Source organism: Mesocricetus auratus, unplaced genomic scaffold, assembly GCF_017639785.1.
Source record: "Mesocricetus auratus isolate SY011 unplaced genomic scaffold, BCM_Maur_2.0 Super-Scaffold_100015, whole genome shotgun sequence".
In the NCBI taxonomy this organism is placed as follows: domain Eukaryota; kingdom Metazoa; phylum Chordata; class Mammalia; order Rodentia; family Cricetidae; genus Mesocricetus; species Mesocricetus auratus.
The window spans coordinates 65,056,845-65,070,689 of record NW_024429198.1 but is presented as its reverse complement, the minus strand read 5'-3'; the positions used below and the strand labels follow the sequence as shown (position 1 = coordinate 65,070,689).

The 13,845-nt window shown below is 51.8% G+C and overlaps 1 long non-coding RNA gene across 1 annotated transcript; it reads left to right on the top strand.

Annotated features, from left to right (window-relative positions):
- The first annotated feature begins 769 nt into the window (after positions 1-769).
- LOC121144281 lies at positions 770-1,733 on the top strand. Its single transcript, XR_005881600.1, has 2 exons — positions 770-942; positions 1,257-1,733. It is a non-coding gene; the product is annotated as an uncharacterized LOC121144281 (long non-coding RNA).
- The last annotated feature ends 12,112 nt before the right edge of the window (positions 1,734-13,845 follow it).

The window sequence follows — 13,845 nt, the reverse complement described above, 5'->3', positions numbered from 1 at the left end:
GAAGACAAAAAGCTGACCTCAGCCAGGCCCGGCTGGCCAGCCAGCCTACCCCCTCCCAGTTACAGCAAGCAGCTCGGCAGGGCTGGGCGCCAGCTTCTCGCTCCAAACCGAGTTCCCGCCGAGCGTGCTTAATGCTGCAGCAGTGACATTTCTGTCATCAGAAGCGAAAACAGGAACCAGGCCATTTTGACGAGGGGCACTAGATTGGGAGAGTCGGTGGCTGGGGGAAACTAGACTGGGAGAGCTGGTTCTGACGGCTGCGGTTTCTTAATTGCCAAAGGCCCAAGGCAGTGTCCCCGACCTAAGGTTCCATGACCAGAAAGCTGCACCCCCCCGCCCCAAAAATCCACAGGCTGTCTTGGAAAAGTGGGGAAACTGAGGCCACAGCGTTGGCACTAGACGAATCTGGAAAAGGAAAAACGAAGTACTGAGAAAAGCATCCAAGGAGATGCCTTGAGGAGTGTCCAGGTGGGAGCGGCAGCCTGGGGAGTCCGGGAGCTGACCTAGCAAGCCCCAGGGACCCAAGGCGGAAGGGCTCTGCACACCTGACCCCGGCCCGATCGCCCTCAGGAGGGCGCTTGCACGGCGTCCCGTGCTCCAAGCAGCGACAGGGTTAAGCTTCCTCGCGGTACTTGCCGCAGTAAGTGGAAAGGAAAGAAGTGTCAACTCCGTTCTCACCACAGCGGGGCTGTCGGATGGCACCTCCCCCCGGCCCCGCGCACCCCGCCCGGCCTGCTTCCCCGCCCTCCCCTCGGAACGCGCGCGCACACACCTCCCACCGCTTTGCCCAAATTATTTTCGATCCCGGGAGACTCCGGATGCCAGACGCGCTCGGCGGCGGCGGCGGCCGTGCCTGATTCATTGCGCCAAAGCTGCAGATGCGACCTCCCGCCTGCGCCCCGTGCCCCGGCCCGCTCTGGGCTGGGCGCGCGCCTTAGAGAGGTGGAAGGGGGGCAATTTGTAGGCGCTTTCCCCTCCCCACAAAAGGCGGGCCCTGCCTCCCTCCCCCCCTCCCGGGGGCCAGGTCCCCAGTCTCCAGCTCCCCGGGCTGCGCTAATTAGCTTCCTCCGGGGGCGCCACGCGGCGTGAGGGGCGGCAATTTCCCGGCTGGGCTTGCGGGGGAAGCGCTCCTTGCCGCCTGGGAAGGTGAAATGGGAAACTCGATTCAAAGAGACCTCCCCCACCCCTCCCGCCAAGCTCCGTAGAATACGGGTTTGAAATTCCTCCTCTCTCTCTCTTTTTTTTTTTATTTATAGTGCACGGTCACCATGGCAACCGCGGAGGAGGTCACGGTAGCTGGGCCCCCGCGCGTCACCCCGCGCCTCGCCGGCTGCAGGCGCCCGGATTGCGGCCTCCCAGGCGCCGTGGCCCTCGTGGACTCAGCGCCGTTCTCCGCCCCCGCTCCGCCCTGCCCGCAGCTCAGGCCCCCTCCACAGGACTCTGCCGAGTCCCAACCGGGAATGTAGCACCTGGGCGCCAGTGCGCTCAACTATGCTCGGGCCATCCCTCCCACCACCCCCACCCTCCGCTTTGGCACGCGGGACTGCACCATGAAACACGTGCCCAACACCAAGATAGGAACATGTGCCTCTCTTGCCGAGGGGCTCACCGCTCTTAAGGATGCCCTGGGGAATCGACCTATATTTGGTGCACAACTCCGCTGTCCTTGCCAAAACAGACCTCCGGTATAGCTAAAAGGGCCAGATGTAGCAGCAGAGCCTAGCTCTGCCTAGCTGATTTAGGAGTTGGGTGACTTTGGCGAAGTCCTGGCCTATCCGTGCCTCAGCTTGCTCGTCGGCAAAATGGACTTTACGAAGTCGATTTAATTGCTTAACGCGGTGTTTGCCAAGTGGTTCCGAAAAACTGTCGTCAGGGTCGTTTTTTTTTTTTTCTTTCTATAGGCTGGAAAGGCCTATAGTTCTGATCAGAGGAGTGCGCTCAGATTGGAGACTTTACAGGGTACCCCGAGGTCTCCAATACCCTAGCCTAGGCGCATAGGAGGCATGTGAGGGGACCCGAGCCGGTAGCACAGGGCCCCGGCCTGGCAGGGGCGTGGCGGGTCAGGTCGAGCTTTGGACGTTCGCTACATCTGCACCCGGAACCCTGGAAACGCGCCCCCCGCGGAGTCCTTTCCCGCCCACTCGCTCCTGCACCATTAGCAACAGGCCGGCCTGCCCTTCATCGCGGACTGACGCCGCACCTGCCCCACCGGATGACGGCCGGGAGCCGGGCGGTGCCCCCCACCGCGCACACTTCCTCCCGGACCCCTGCGCCCCGTCGAGCGCACAGGGGGAGGGGACCGGGTCACCCCCGGCCCCACCAGCTTCCCACAGTTTAAGCTGCCCGCAGCCGGGGAGGCAGGAAGTCTCAGAGCCGGGGCGTGGAGGCGGGGTGGGGGCAGGAAGTTGGGGGTGACTCTCCCAGAGACCCCAGACGGGCCCCGGCGTGGGAGCAGGGTGGGCGGGCGCGCCGGGATTAAGGGCTCCCCCTCCTCTGTAGCCCTAGGCCATGTGACTGTGGCTGGAGCGCCCCGCAGGGTGAGGGCTAAGGCCGCTACCTCTGGCGACCCCCAGCAGCGCGTACGAGGAGGGAGGGGCCGCCTTTGTCTACTTTGCCGCAGAGGCAGCCCCCCCAACAACCCCTCCCCCCGCGCCCCGTCGGCCCTGCACAGCCCGGGTTTTCCATCCGGCCTGGCTCGGCTCGGCAGCTGTCAGGGGACCGAGCTGACCTTCGCGAGCAGGGAGTTTCAATTAGCTGCAGATCAGATAAGCGGGCGGGCCCGTCTCTCCGGGCACCGCGGGGGCGCAGCCCCGCCCCCGCCACGCCGCGCCAAACGCGCTCCAGATGGGAACAAAGATGAGGACGCAGCTCCACCTGCCTCCCCAGGGAGGGGAGGGGAGAGGAGGCCCCGTCGGGAGAAGCTTCCCACCCGAGGCACGGTTGCACGCCCTCCCCAGCGGATCTGGGGAGCCTGGGTCGGGCCAGGTCAGGGTTCTGGCCAAGATGATCTTTGCGGCTCTTCTTGCCTCTCGCACTGACCTCATCTGCAGCTGGGCATCGTGCCCTCTCTCCCCCGGAAGAAGCATTTTTGCCATCTCTGATCTCATGCAGACCTTCTCTGTGTGGCTGGAGGAATGAGCGGAAGGCCAACAACAAAGGGAAACTGAGGCACCCTGTGCCTCCTTGATCCACGTCGCGCACCAAGCACGCACCATCTCGGGTTTAGTGAGTGCCTACTAAAATGCCAGACACTGTTTAAACTCTTTGGGCACCAAGAGAACAAACAGTCGCGTCTCAGCTTCACAGAACGCGCATTCTTGTTCAAGGAGACACCATAGTCAAATAAGTCGTTGAAACAAATCGCCAAAGGGCGAAGAAGACATTAAAATAGGTCACACGAGACTGCTGTTGTAGTCAGGGAAGACCTCTCAGAGGAGGCGAGCCTGAAGGACCAAGAAAAGCAAGTTAGCAAAGGTTGGAGGCTCATTTAAGGCGAAGGCCCCAAGGCTCGAGAAGAACAGGCCTTGCGGAGGGTAGGGGAAGGCCTTTATGAGCATGTCCACAGGCCCAAGGGTGGTCCTAATATGCCTTACACTCTCAGAGATACTCCTGATTCTGCCTCTGGAATCCTTGGATGTGCAGCACCACATCTGACACTGACTTAAAAAAAATTAAGATTATTTTATATGCATTGACGTTTTGCCTGCATGAATATCTGTGAAGATATCAGGTCCCCTGGAATTGGAGCTGCAGACAGTTGTGAGCGGTCATGTGGGTGCTGGGAACTGAAAACAAGCTGAGTCATCTCTCCAGCACCCACTTAAAATTGCAGAGGGTCCCTCTGAAACCTACATAGATCAGGAAAAGGCGAACATTTTGGCAGGGAGGAGAAAGAGATGATTAAGGGGGGGTTGATGGTTTTGTAGTACATTTTGGCAGGTGAATTGGATTCTAGGTAAGGTAAAGTGAGCAGGACTGAGTGTAGCCCCGGAGAGCATGGAAACTCTACATAGATTAGAGGCTGAAGGTTCAGCTGTAAGTAGGGTTTTGCTCATGGTATGTGACTAAGCAAGCATCTTGCTCAGTTTCCTCAAGGGTTTAAGAAGGAAGGGTAATGCAAGAAGACCTGTATAAACAAGATGGGATTTTTTTTCTTTTGGTTTGGTTTTTCAAGACAGGGTTTCTCTGTATTGCTTTGGAGGCTGTCCTGGCACTCACTCTGTAGAGCAGGCTGGCTTTGAACTCAGAGATCCGATTGCCTTTCCCCCTGAATGCTGGATAAACAGGATGAAGTAGCTCACACCCAATGCTCTTTAAACACACACACACACACACACACACACACACACACACACACACACACACACGGAGCTAGAGACTGGAGGATCACAAATTCAAGGTCATCCTCAGCTACAAAGTCAGCAGAGCTAGATAGGATCCTGTCTCAGAAGAAAAAAAAAGTAATGGGTGGCCATCCTCTACAGGGTCACTGTTAAGTATAAATGTGATACAGCCTGCGAAGTGTCTAGCACAGGCTGATAAAGAGGTATCCTGGGGGCTGGAGAGATGGCTCAGCACTGGCTGCTCTTCCAGAGGACCCAGGGTTCAATTCCCAGCACCCACCTGGCAACTTATTTTCTGTAACACCAGTTCCAGAGGATCTGACACCCTCACATAGACACACATTCAGGCAAAACACCAGTGTACATAAAATAAAAATAAATTAGAAAAAAATTTTATTTATTTTTGGTATTTGGAGACAGGGTTTCTCTGTATTGTTTTGGAGTCTGTCCTGGAACTCACTCTGTAGACCATGCTGGCCTTGAACTCACAGAGATTCCCCCTGCCTCTGCTTCCCGAGTGCTGGGATTAAAGGCGGGGAAAAATTTGTTTTGTTTTTTTTTTTTTTTCGAGACAGGGTTTCTCTGCATTGTACGGAGGTTGTCCTGGAACTAGCTCTGTAGACCAGGCTGGCCTCGAACTCACAGAGATCCACCTGCCTCTGCCTTCCGAGTGCTGGGATTAAAGGCATGCGCCACCAACGCCCGGCTAAAAAAATTTTTTTAAAGAGCTTGGGAGGCAGAGGCAGGCAGATCTCTGTGAGTTCGAGGCCAGGCTGGACCGACAGCCTATAAAACAATACAGAGAAACCCTGCCTCATAAAAACCAAAAAACAAACAAATAAAGAGCTATTGTGTGAGAGACTTTTCTAGGAAGACACAACACACACAAATATACACATGCGCACCTACTTACCTCAAATAGGAACCTGACAACAAACCAAAGCACTGATACCATAGAAATCCAACCTGGTGAACCAATTAGTAATATTGGGATTACTTACAGGAATAGAAATTACTCAAAAGGCAGCTGCATCACCAAAGGTTCCTCCGGCATGGCTAAGAAATTATGGAAGCAAGAAACCTGTAGCGAGAAACCTGGATCGTGTTGTACAATCCGTAGGCAAGTCCAGCAGGCTGGAGAGTATCCTCACCTGGTCTGTCTGTTGCTCTGCACCTCTTCTAGGCTGATGGATGATGTGTCTCTTTCTTCCAGGTGGCTGAACTTGTCTGAGAGCAACTATGAACAAGTTTTCCTCTCTTGGAGAGAGAGGGGCCTAGTGAATCTGGTCAGTTCCAGGGACTTCCTGAATCTGTTTTGAGTTCTTCCTTCCTTAATGAATTTCCCTGCAGGATGGAATGCTGTAGCCTGAGGGAAACTGATACAAACAAGAACATGCTCTTACGGCTGGAGAGATGGCCCTGCAGTGAAGAGCGCTGACTGCTCTTCCAGAGGACCCAGGCAGAGTCCCAGTACCCACGTGGTGTCTTACAAATCGTCTGTAACTCCATTTCCAGGGGCATTTGATATCTTCTTCAGGAATCAGCCACTTGCTTTGTGCATGGAGATGCAAAAAGGCAAAACACCCATACACATAAAATAATAGTAGTATTAATAATGATGATGTAAAAAAAAACCTGATCATAAAATAGCACGCATGGGTCTCCCTCAATGCACTCTGGGGAATGGGACACAAGGATCAGGAGTTCAAGGCCATCCTTAGCTACCTTGGGAGTTCAAGGTCAGCCTGGGCTACAAGAGACCTTAGCTTAGAAAAACAAAATAACAAACAAAAACAACACAACAAATCCTTTTTTTTTCTTTTTGGTTTTTGTTGTTTTTGTTTTTGTTTTTTTGAGACCTGGTTTCTCTGTAGCACTGGCTGTCCTGGAACTCACTATTAAAGACCAGGATAGCCTTGAACTTACAGAGATCCACCTGCCTCTGCCTCCCTAGTGAGTTCGAGGCCAGCCTGGTCTACAAGAGCTAGTTCCAGGACAGCCTCCAAAGCCACAGAGAAACCCTGTCTTGAAAAACAACAACAACAACAAAAAAGAGTGATCCTCTCTCAGGCAGACCTGGGAGAATTGAGAAAGTAACCCCAGGTCCTACCCACCCTCTGGCAGAAGCCTGGAACCCAACAACAGCCATTGCTGTTGGGTGTGGCATTTTGTCGTCTGGGGCCTCCTGGAAAAGCACAAGATCAGGAGAAGGCAGGGTGATGTACCTGTGCCTCTCTGTGTAGTGCAGGGGTATATACCCTTGGGGAAGTGTACTGCGGTTCTAATTGATATTTACAGACTTGTAGCTCAGAGGTAAAATGCTTGCCTAGCATATGTGGTGAGAGGACTTCCCTAAGTTTGATTTTCAGCATTGAAAACAAACAGGGATACAGAAATGTCTCAGTGGTTGAAAGCACTTGCTGTTCTTGCAATGATTGGGTTTGGTTCACAATGGCTTGTAACTCCAATTCCAAGAGCATCTCATGCCCTCTTTTGACCTCCTAGGGCATGAGAGACACACATGGTACACATACATAATGCAGGCAAAACACTCGTACACACGTGGAGTTCCTGTCGTGGAACTCTGTAGACCAGGCTGGCCTTCAAACTCACAGAGATCCACCTGCCTCTGCCTCCCGAGTGCTGGGATCAAAGGTGTGCGCCACCACTGCCTGGTTAACACATCTATTTTTAAAAAGGCTCAGCAGTTCTCTTGAAGAGGACTCGGTTGGGTTCAGTTCCCAGCACCCACATGGCAGCTAACAACCGTCTGTAACTCCAGGTCCAGGGGATCTGACTCCCTCTTCTGACCGTTGCCGGTACTGCACTCACGTGGTGCGCAGACTTATATACGCGGGCAAAACACTCATATACACAAAATAAAAATAAATCTTCTAAGCCAGGCGTTGGTGGCGCACACCTTTAATCCCAGCACTCGGGAGGCAGAGGCAGGCTGATCTCTGTGAGTCCGAGGCCAGCCTGGTCTACAGAGCAACTTCCAGGACAGCCTCCAAAGCCACAGAGAAACCCTGTCTCGAAAACAAAACAAAACAAAAACATAAATCTTCTAAGAAAAAGTCATTACTTAATCAGATCTGCTGCCCCAGTTAGTCCAGAGGCTGAGGCAGGAAGACAGCAAGGTCAAGGCAGGCTTGAGCTATAGATGAGTTCAAGGCTATCCTGGGTTGTGGGAACACCAGACCCGTGTTCCCACACTGGGTGACTGACTTCGTCCTGAGAGGTAAAAAGAGGGATGAAGATGAAGTTCAGCGGCAGGGCCCTTGTTTAACCTGTGGGAGGCCCTGGTTTCAATCCCCGGGGCTGGGTGTGTGGGAAGGGAAGCAGGTCATTCATAGAGAGAGCCTTTACCCAGGGCCAGGCGCTTCCCCTGGTTCACCCATACCACATATGTCATTGTGTAGAGAGAAGCCTTTTCCTTGCCAGCCGATTTGGTTTTTCCCCACCAGTCGCCTGGGCTCTGCCGCGTTGTAGTCCCCAAATAACACACAAAGACGCTGTATTAATTATGAAGCTGTTGGCCTTGCTTGTTTCTTACTGGCTATCTCTGATTTAAGTGTTTACCCCATAACTGCTAATCTAAGTATTTCTCTTACCGGAGAAAAGGGTCTGGGCTTCTTACCCCTGTGGCGGTTACATCTTGACTCCCTGTGTTTCTCCTACCCAGAGTCCTCCTGGACTCCTAGTCCCACCTATCTTGCTTCCCTATTGGCCAACAGTGCTTTATTGACATATACACAGGACTTCCCCATCATCACTGAGTGAGTCCTTACAGACACTCCACAAGAGCTTGGTCCGGTTATTGTTCTTAATTTATGAGCAAGTAAAGAGACGTTCCTGAGGCAGCTTGGTGACTCGCCCTGCCCAAGGACACAGCGAGTAAGTACTCAAACCCAGGCCTGGCAGAGGCCAGAACACAAAGAATTCAGCCAGTCTGCTTCCCAACCTATAACACCTTCTGATAAAGCCAGCCTGACCTGGCGGAAGATTGGAAGGCAGGAGGAAAGGGAATGGACGGTAGCAAGGTCTAGAAAGGAGGAAGTCCTGGCTGTAATCCTGGGGGGACTGGGGGAAAGTTAGTGTGTAGCCTGGACTTTTAACCAGGTCAGGAACTCCTAAAACACCCTGACGTATGAAAACTGTAGAAGTAGGCACACTTGTGACTAATATGGGATACAGCCCATGTGGGTTGGCAGAAGCCAACTCTCTGCCCTGGCTGGACCCAGCATCATTGTTACGACGAAAGTCGTGGAGTCTGATTGGCCTTGAGGTATGAAAAGTTGTGTACTGAGGCTGACAGAGGCATCATGTTGCTCACTCCACGTGGAGATTCTAGGCTTGGACACCTAGTAGGTACCTGAGGGGAAACTTGAGACCCAGGGCCCCGGAACAGGGGGTTCACCTGCATCTATGGACGGACAGGAGGCTCCATGAGTGGTTTTGCACCAACCCTTTGATGGATGACATAGAGCATTTGGTTGCCTGGCAAGATGCCACTACGCCAACACTAGCCCGGACAGCTTCCTAGAGGCGGCAACATAGATGCTAGGCTTCAAAGGATGGGTACGAGCGACTTAGGCTCAGTGGGCAGTGAGGTTCCAGCGTGGTATGGACAGCTTGGGATAGAAAAGTGTCAAGGGCTGGGTGGCGCCATGTCCAGGAGGCAGCACTGTGTCAGGTAAAACTGGATAGGAAAGGAAGATGTGGCCTGAAGGAGGAGCCTGGCACGTCCTCCCTCCTGGCCTGTGTGAAGACGCCCTAGAACTCACTCATTCTCCGATTTTGCCCAGAGAATGTTGTGACTGTTTTCAAACCCAGGGGCAACTCCCTAGGCTGCCAAATGATGCTCCCAAGAACCCTGCCGGCTTGGTGTGAGCCCACGGCATTATCCCCATCGCCTCAGTGTTCAAGGGAGCGGTCAGGTTGTTGGGAACCCACTCCTTTTTTTGTTTTGTTTTGTTTTTGGTTTTTCGAGACAGGGTTTCTCTGTATTGTCTTGGAGGCTGTCCTGGAACTCCCTTGGTAGACCAGGCTGGCCTTGAACTCACAGAGATCCGCCTGCCTCTGCCTCCCAAGTGCTGAGATTAAAGGCGTGTGCCACCACCGCCCAGCGTCCTTTTCAATTGTTAAATTTATAATCTCTTTAGTCTTCAATTTACTCACCTAAAAATGAGGGCGCAGAGATAGAGAGATGGCCCAGTGGTTAATAGCTCTGGTGGCTCTTGCAGAAGACTTGGGTTCAGTTCCTAGCACCTACATGTTGGTTTCACAACCATCTATAGCTACAGTTCCAAGGGTCCCGATGCCCTTTTCCAAGCCCCACGGGCATCAGGCACGAAGGTGGTGCACACACGTACATGCCAGTGAAAAAACAACAACAAAAACCCATACACATGGGCTGGAAGAGAGACGCTTGGTGGTTAAGCGCACCGACCGCTCTTCCAGATGGACCCGGGGTTCAAGTCCCAACACCCACATGGCAACTCACAACTGTTTGTAACTCTAGTTCTGGTGTAGAGGGGGAAACCTGACACCCACGGCAAAGTGCCAATGCATATAAACTAAAAATAAATAAAATTTAAAAAAGCATTAAAATAAACATACACAGCGGGGACGTTGGTGGCGCATGCCTTTAATCCCAGCACTCGGGAGGCAGAGGCAGGAGGATCTCTGTGAGTTCCAGACCAGCCTGGTTTACAAGAGTGAGTTCCAGGACAGCCTCCAAAGCCACAGAGAAACCCTGTCTCGAAAAAAAAAAAAAAAAAGAAAAAGAAAAAGAAAAAAAAGGGAACTATTAAGTTTTCTAGATTTACATAAGAAGGTAAAGTGCTTAATTTCACTTAATTATTATTTATGGGCGTCAGACCGGTTTGAGGCTCTGAGGTTTCAAGAGTTAGTCACAAATATGTAAATGAATAGTTTCACATTATGTCTGTCACTGTCTGAAGTAGGCTAATGCAGCAGGGTGAAGTGACAGGCTAACTGGAGGTAAGTGATTGGGGATGAGGTGGTCCAGGACCTGGTTGAGGAAGAGAGTAAGTGCAAAGGTCCTGGGGCAGGAAGTATTTAGTAGGAGTGAGGCTGGAGCGTCTGGAACGGGGTGAAATGGAGGGGATCATGGCAGAGGTACAAGAGGTCCTTGGGAATAGGGTGTCTTGAATTCTAATTGCTATAAAAAAATTCCATTGGAGGTTTTCAATAGGTGTATTGATCTACATAGCTGTGTTGAGTCTTACTTGTTATTGTTATTAATATATAAAGCTTAGAGAGCAATAGCAATTTGTCTAAGATCAGAGTCCTGTCCCACAGCCCATTCTTCTCGGCTTTGCTTCCCCCCCGCCCCCAAGGAGCCATGTGGATCAGCCCCAAGCTGGCTGCCAGGAGGTGAGGACAGGACGGCTTTCCTTCCCTCCTTCCCCCCCTCCCCACCTCCTTCCCTCCGGCCATTTCCCGTGCTCCGGGCGCCTGCGCCCCAATTAGCCAGCGAGGCTGACTGCCTGGGCTCCGAATGACAGACACCTCCTGTCACCCCCTGACGGGCGAGGAGATTAACTCGGAGAGGCGCCGGCTGGAAGGGACGACAGGGAAGGGAGGAAGGGGGAGAGGATGACCAGGCCTGCCCCTACCAAGGGCGCTTTGTAAGAAAGGGGATCCGGCCCTCTGAGAAGGCAGGCTGGGGAGGGCCACCCCGCTCTCCCGAGAGGCTGCTCCAATGCCTCGACTTCCATTTCGCACTTCTCCCAGGGCGGGGACCTTGGCGTTTCACAGCTGAGTCCTCAGCTCCGTGTATGTGTGGGAGCCCAGGAAGTCTAGGTGGGCTTTTGAGCAGGATGTGGTGGGTCACACCTGGAATGCCAGCACTGGGGGAAAGAAGGCAGGAAGATCAGGCGTTAAAGGTCACCCCAGAGTGCAGGGAGTTTGATTGAGTACAGCTTGGGCTATGAGATCCTGCTTCAAAACAGCAAGGAAATCCGCGTACTGTCGGTATTAAGTATTTTTCTCGCAGACTTATCCAATGCTTTTTCGTTTTTTTTTTTTGTTTTGTTTTTTTTTTGTTTTGTTTTGTTTTGTTTTTCGAGACAGGGTTTCTCTGTCCTGGAACTCACTTTGTAGACCAGGCTGGCCTCGAACTCACAGAGATCCGCCTGCCTCTGCCTCCCGAGTGCTGGGATTAAAGGCGTGCGCCACCAACGCCCGGCTTTTCGTTTTGTTTATCAAGACAGGGTTTCTCTGTGTGGCCCAAGCAGTCTTTGGAATCGCTCTTAATGCCCCCCGTTTTTTCCCCAGGTTTGGGGGATGTGATATTGGGGATTGAACCCAAGACCTTGGGTAAGCTAGGCAACTGTTTATTTCCAATGAGCTACATACTCAGCCACAGCTCTTTTCATTTTTCAGTTAAATTTATCAAGTGGGTATGAGGCAAGCTGGGTTGAGGAGCAAACAGCCAATTCTGGCTTGGAAATATGTAGCTGAGACTTACCTGATCATTTCTGCCTCTACCTTCTAGTGCTAGGGTTGTAGGAATTCATGACTGTGACTGGCTTTGCTTATTTTTATGATGTGGGTGTGGGGAGGCTCCCAATGTTGCCCAGGTCGACTTTAAAATACTGTGCTCAAGGGATCTTCTACCTTGAGTCTCTTAGTGGCTTGAATGGTAGGTCTGGAAAACCAGGCCCAGCTATAACATCTTCAGGCAAGACTAATGCCAGTTTTCAGGAGGAAGACCAGGAGTTGAAGACCAGCCTGGACTACACAGGGAGGTCTTTCCTTAAAATACTGAACATTAAGGCAGAGACTGGCTTCAATTTTTTTGTTGTTGTTGTTTTTTGTTTTTTGGTTTTTTTTTGAGACACGGTTCTCTGTATTGTTTTGGAGGCTGTCCTGGAACTTGCTCTGTAGACCAGGCTGGCCTCGAACTCACAGAGATCTGCCTGCCTCTGCCTCTTGAGTGCTAAGATTAAAGGCATGCACCACCAATGCCCGGCAAATACATATATATATATATATTTTTTTTTTTTTTTTTTCGAGACAGGGTCTTTCTGTGTAACCCTGGCTGTCCTGGAACTCGCTCTGTAGACCAGGCTGGCCTTGAACTAGGTTTCTAGGTTTCACAGATCTTATGGTTACAAAGAAGATGGCTTAATAGGTGTTTGCCTGCCCACCAAGTCTGACATCTTTTTTGTTTGTTTTTGTTTTTTCAAGACAGGGTTTCTCTGTGGTTTTGGAGGCTGTCCTGGAACTAGCTCTAGTAGACCAGGCTGGTCTCGAACTCACAGCTATCCGCCTACCTCTGCCTCCTGAATTAAAGGGGTGTGCTACCACCGCCTGGCTCCAAGCCTGACATCTTAAGTTTGAGTCCCATGACCGACTCCTGGAAGCGGTTCCCTGACCTGCCTATGGACTAGAATGTGAACCAGCCTGCCTAACACCTACCTACACTCAGCTTTGGACTGTGGGACCGTACTTCCTGGGACAATACTGCACCTACCATTTAGGAATCACAGTACACTTTGGAACCGTGATGTGGAAGGTGCAAGAAAGGGATATTTGTTTATTTACATTTATTTATCTTGAGGACAGGACCTTCTTCTATAGCCCATGCTGCTCTGGAACCTGTAGGTGAACTTCCTAATTCTCTTGAGTGCTGGGACAGAGAGGGAAATTAGCAAAGTCACTGTAGGCACAGACATCCAGTGGCAGGCTTGTGTGCAAATGCCAGGTAACTTTCAGGAGAGTTGAAGCTCAGAGAGAAGGTACAGAGGGCAGTGAGCTTCCTGGAGAAAGGGTGACAAGCCAGGCTCCTATACCTATGTCTGGCTGGTCAGTGGAGAAAGAGAGGAAAGCAGTCCGTTCCCAGGCAAAGAGCAGCATGGACAAAGACTTGGAGGCAAGACCAGGCAAAGCCTGCACTATCTTGGCAGGACCTCAGCCTCCAAGTACAGAAGAACCCTAACACACATAGCTCAGCCAAAATGCCAACCAATTGACTTACTCCAAGGCTAAATAATATTTCTAGAGGTTGCTCATGCCTTGTGCAAGAGTTCTACCACTGAGCTACATCCAGTCCAGGGTCAGTTTTCTTTGCTGGCTTGTTGGACAGCGCTCTTCCAAGATGATGAGGGTGGTCCTGATGTTTAGGCTCATGACTTAACTGTAATGGTAGTACCTGATGGGTATTGTCAAGAGGATGAGTATTTCAAGGACATCCTTGGCTGTGCATCAAGTTTGAGGCCAGCCTGGGCTGCATGAGATTCTGTCTGGAAAAAAAAATTAAAAAATAAAGGTAAATCCCCAGCTGCCAGATCAGAGAACTCCCCCAACCAAATCCTTGGGGTTCAGTCTAATTAGCTAGACCCCAAGTCACGTATCTATTTCAGAACCAATCGATGTGGCCCAGAATCTGGGGTAGGAAGAAGGCCCCTCAGAGCCCTAAGGCAGCTGGGGTAAGGAAGGTTCTTTTTACGGTGCCTCTCCTCATAGTTGC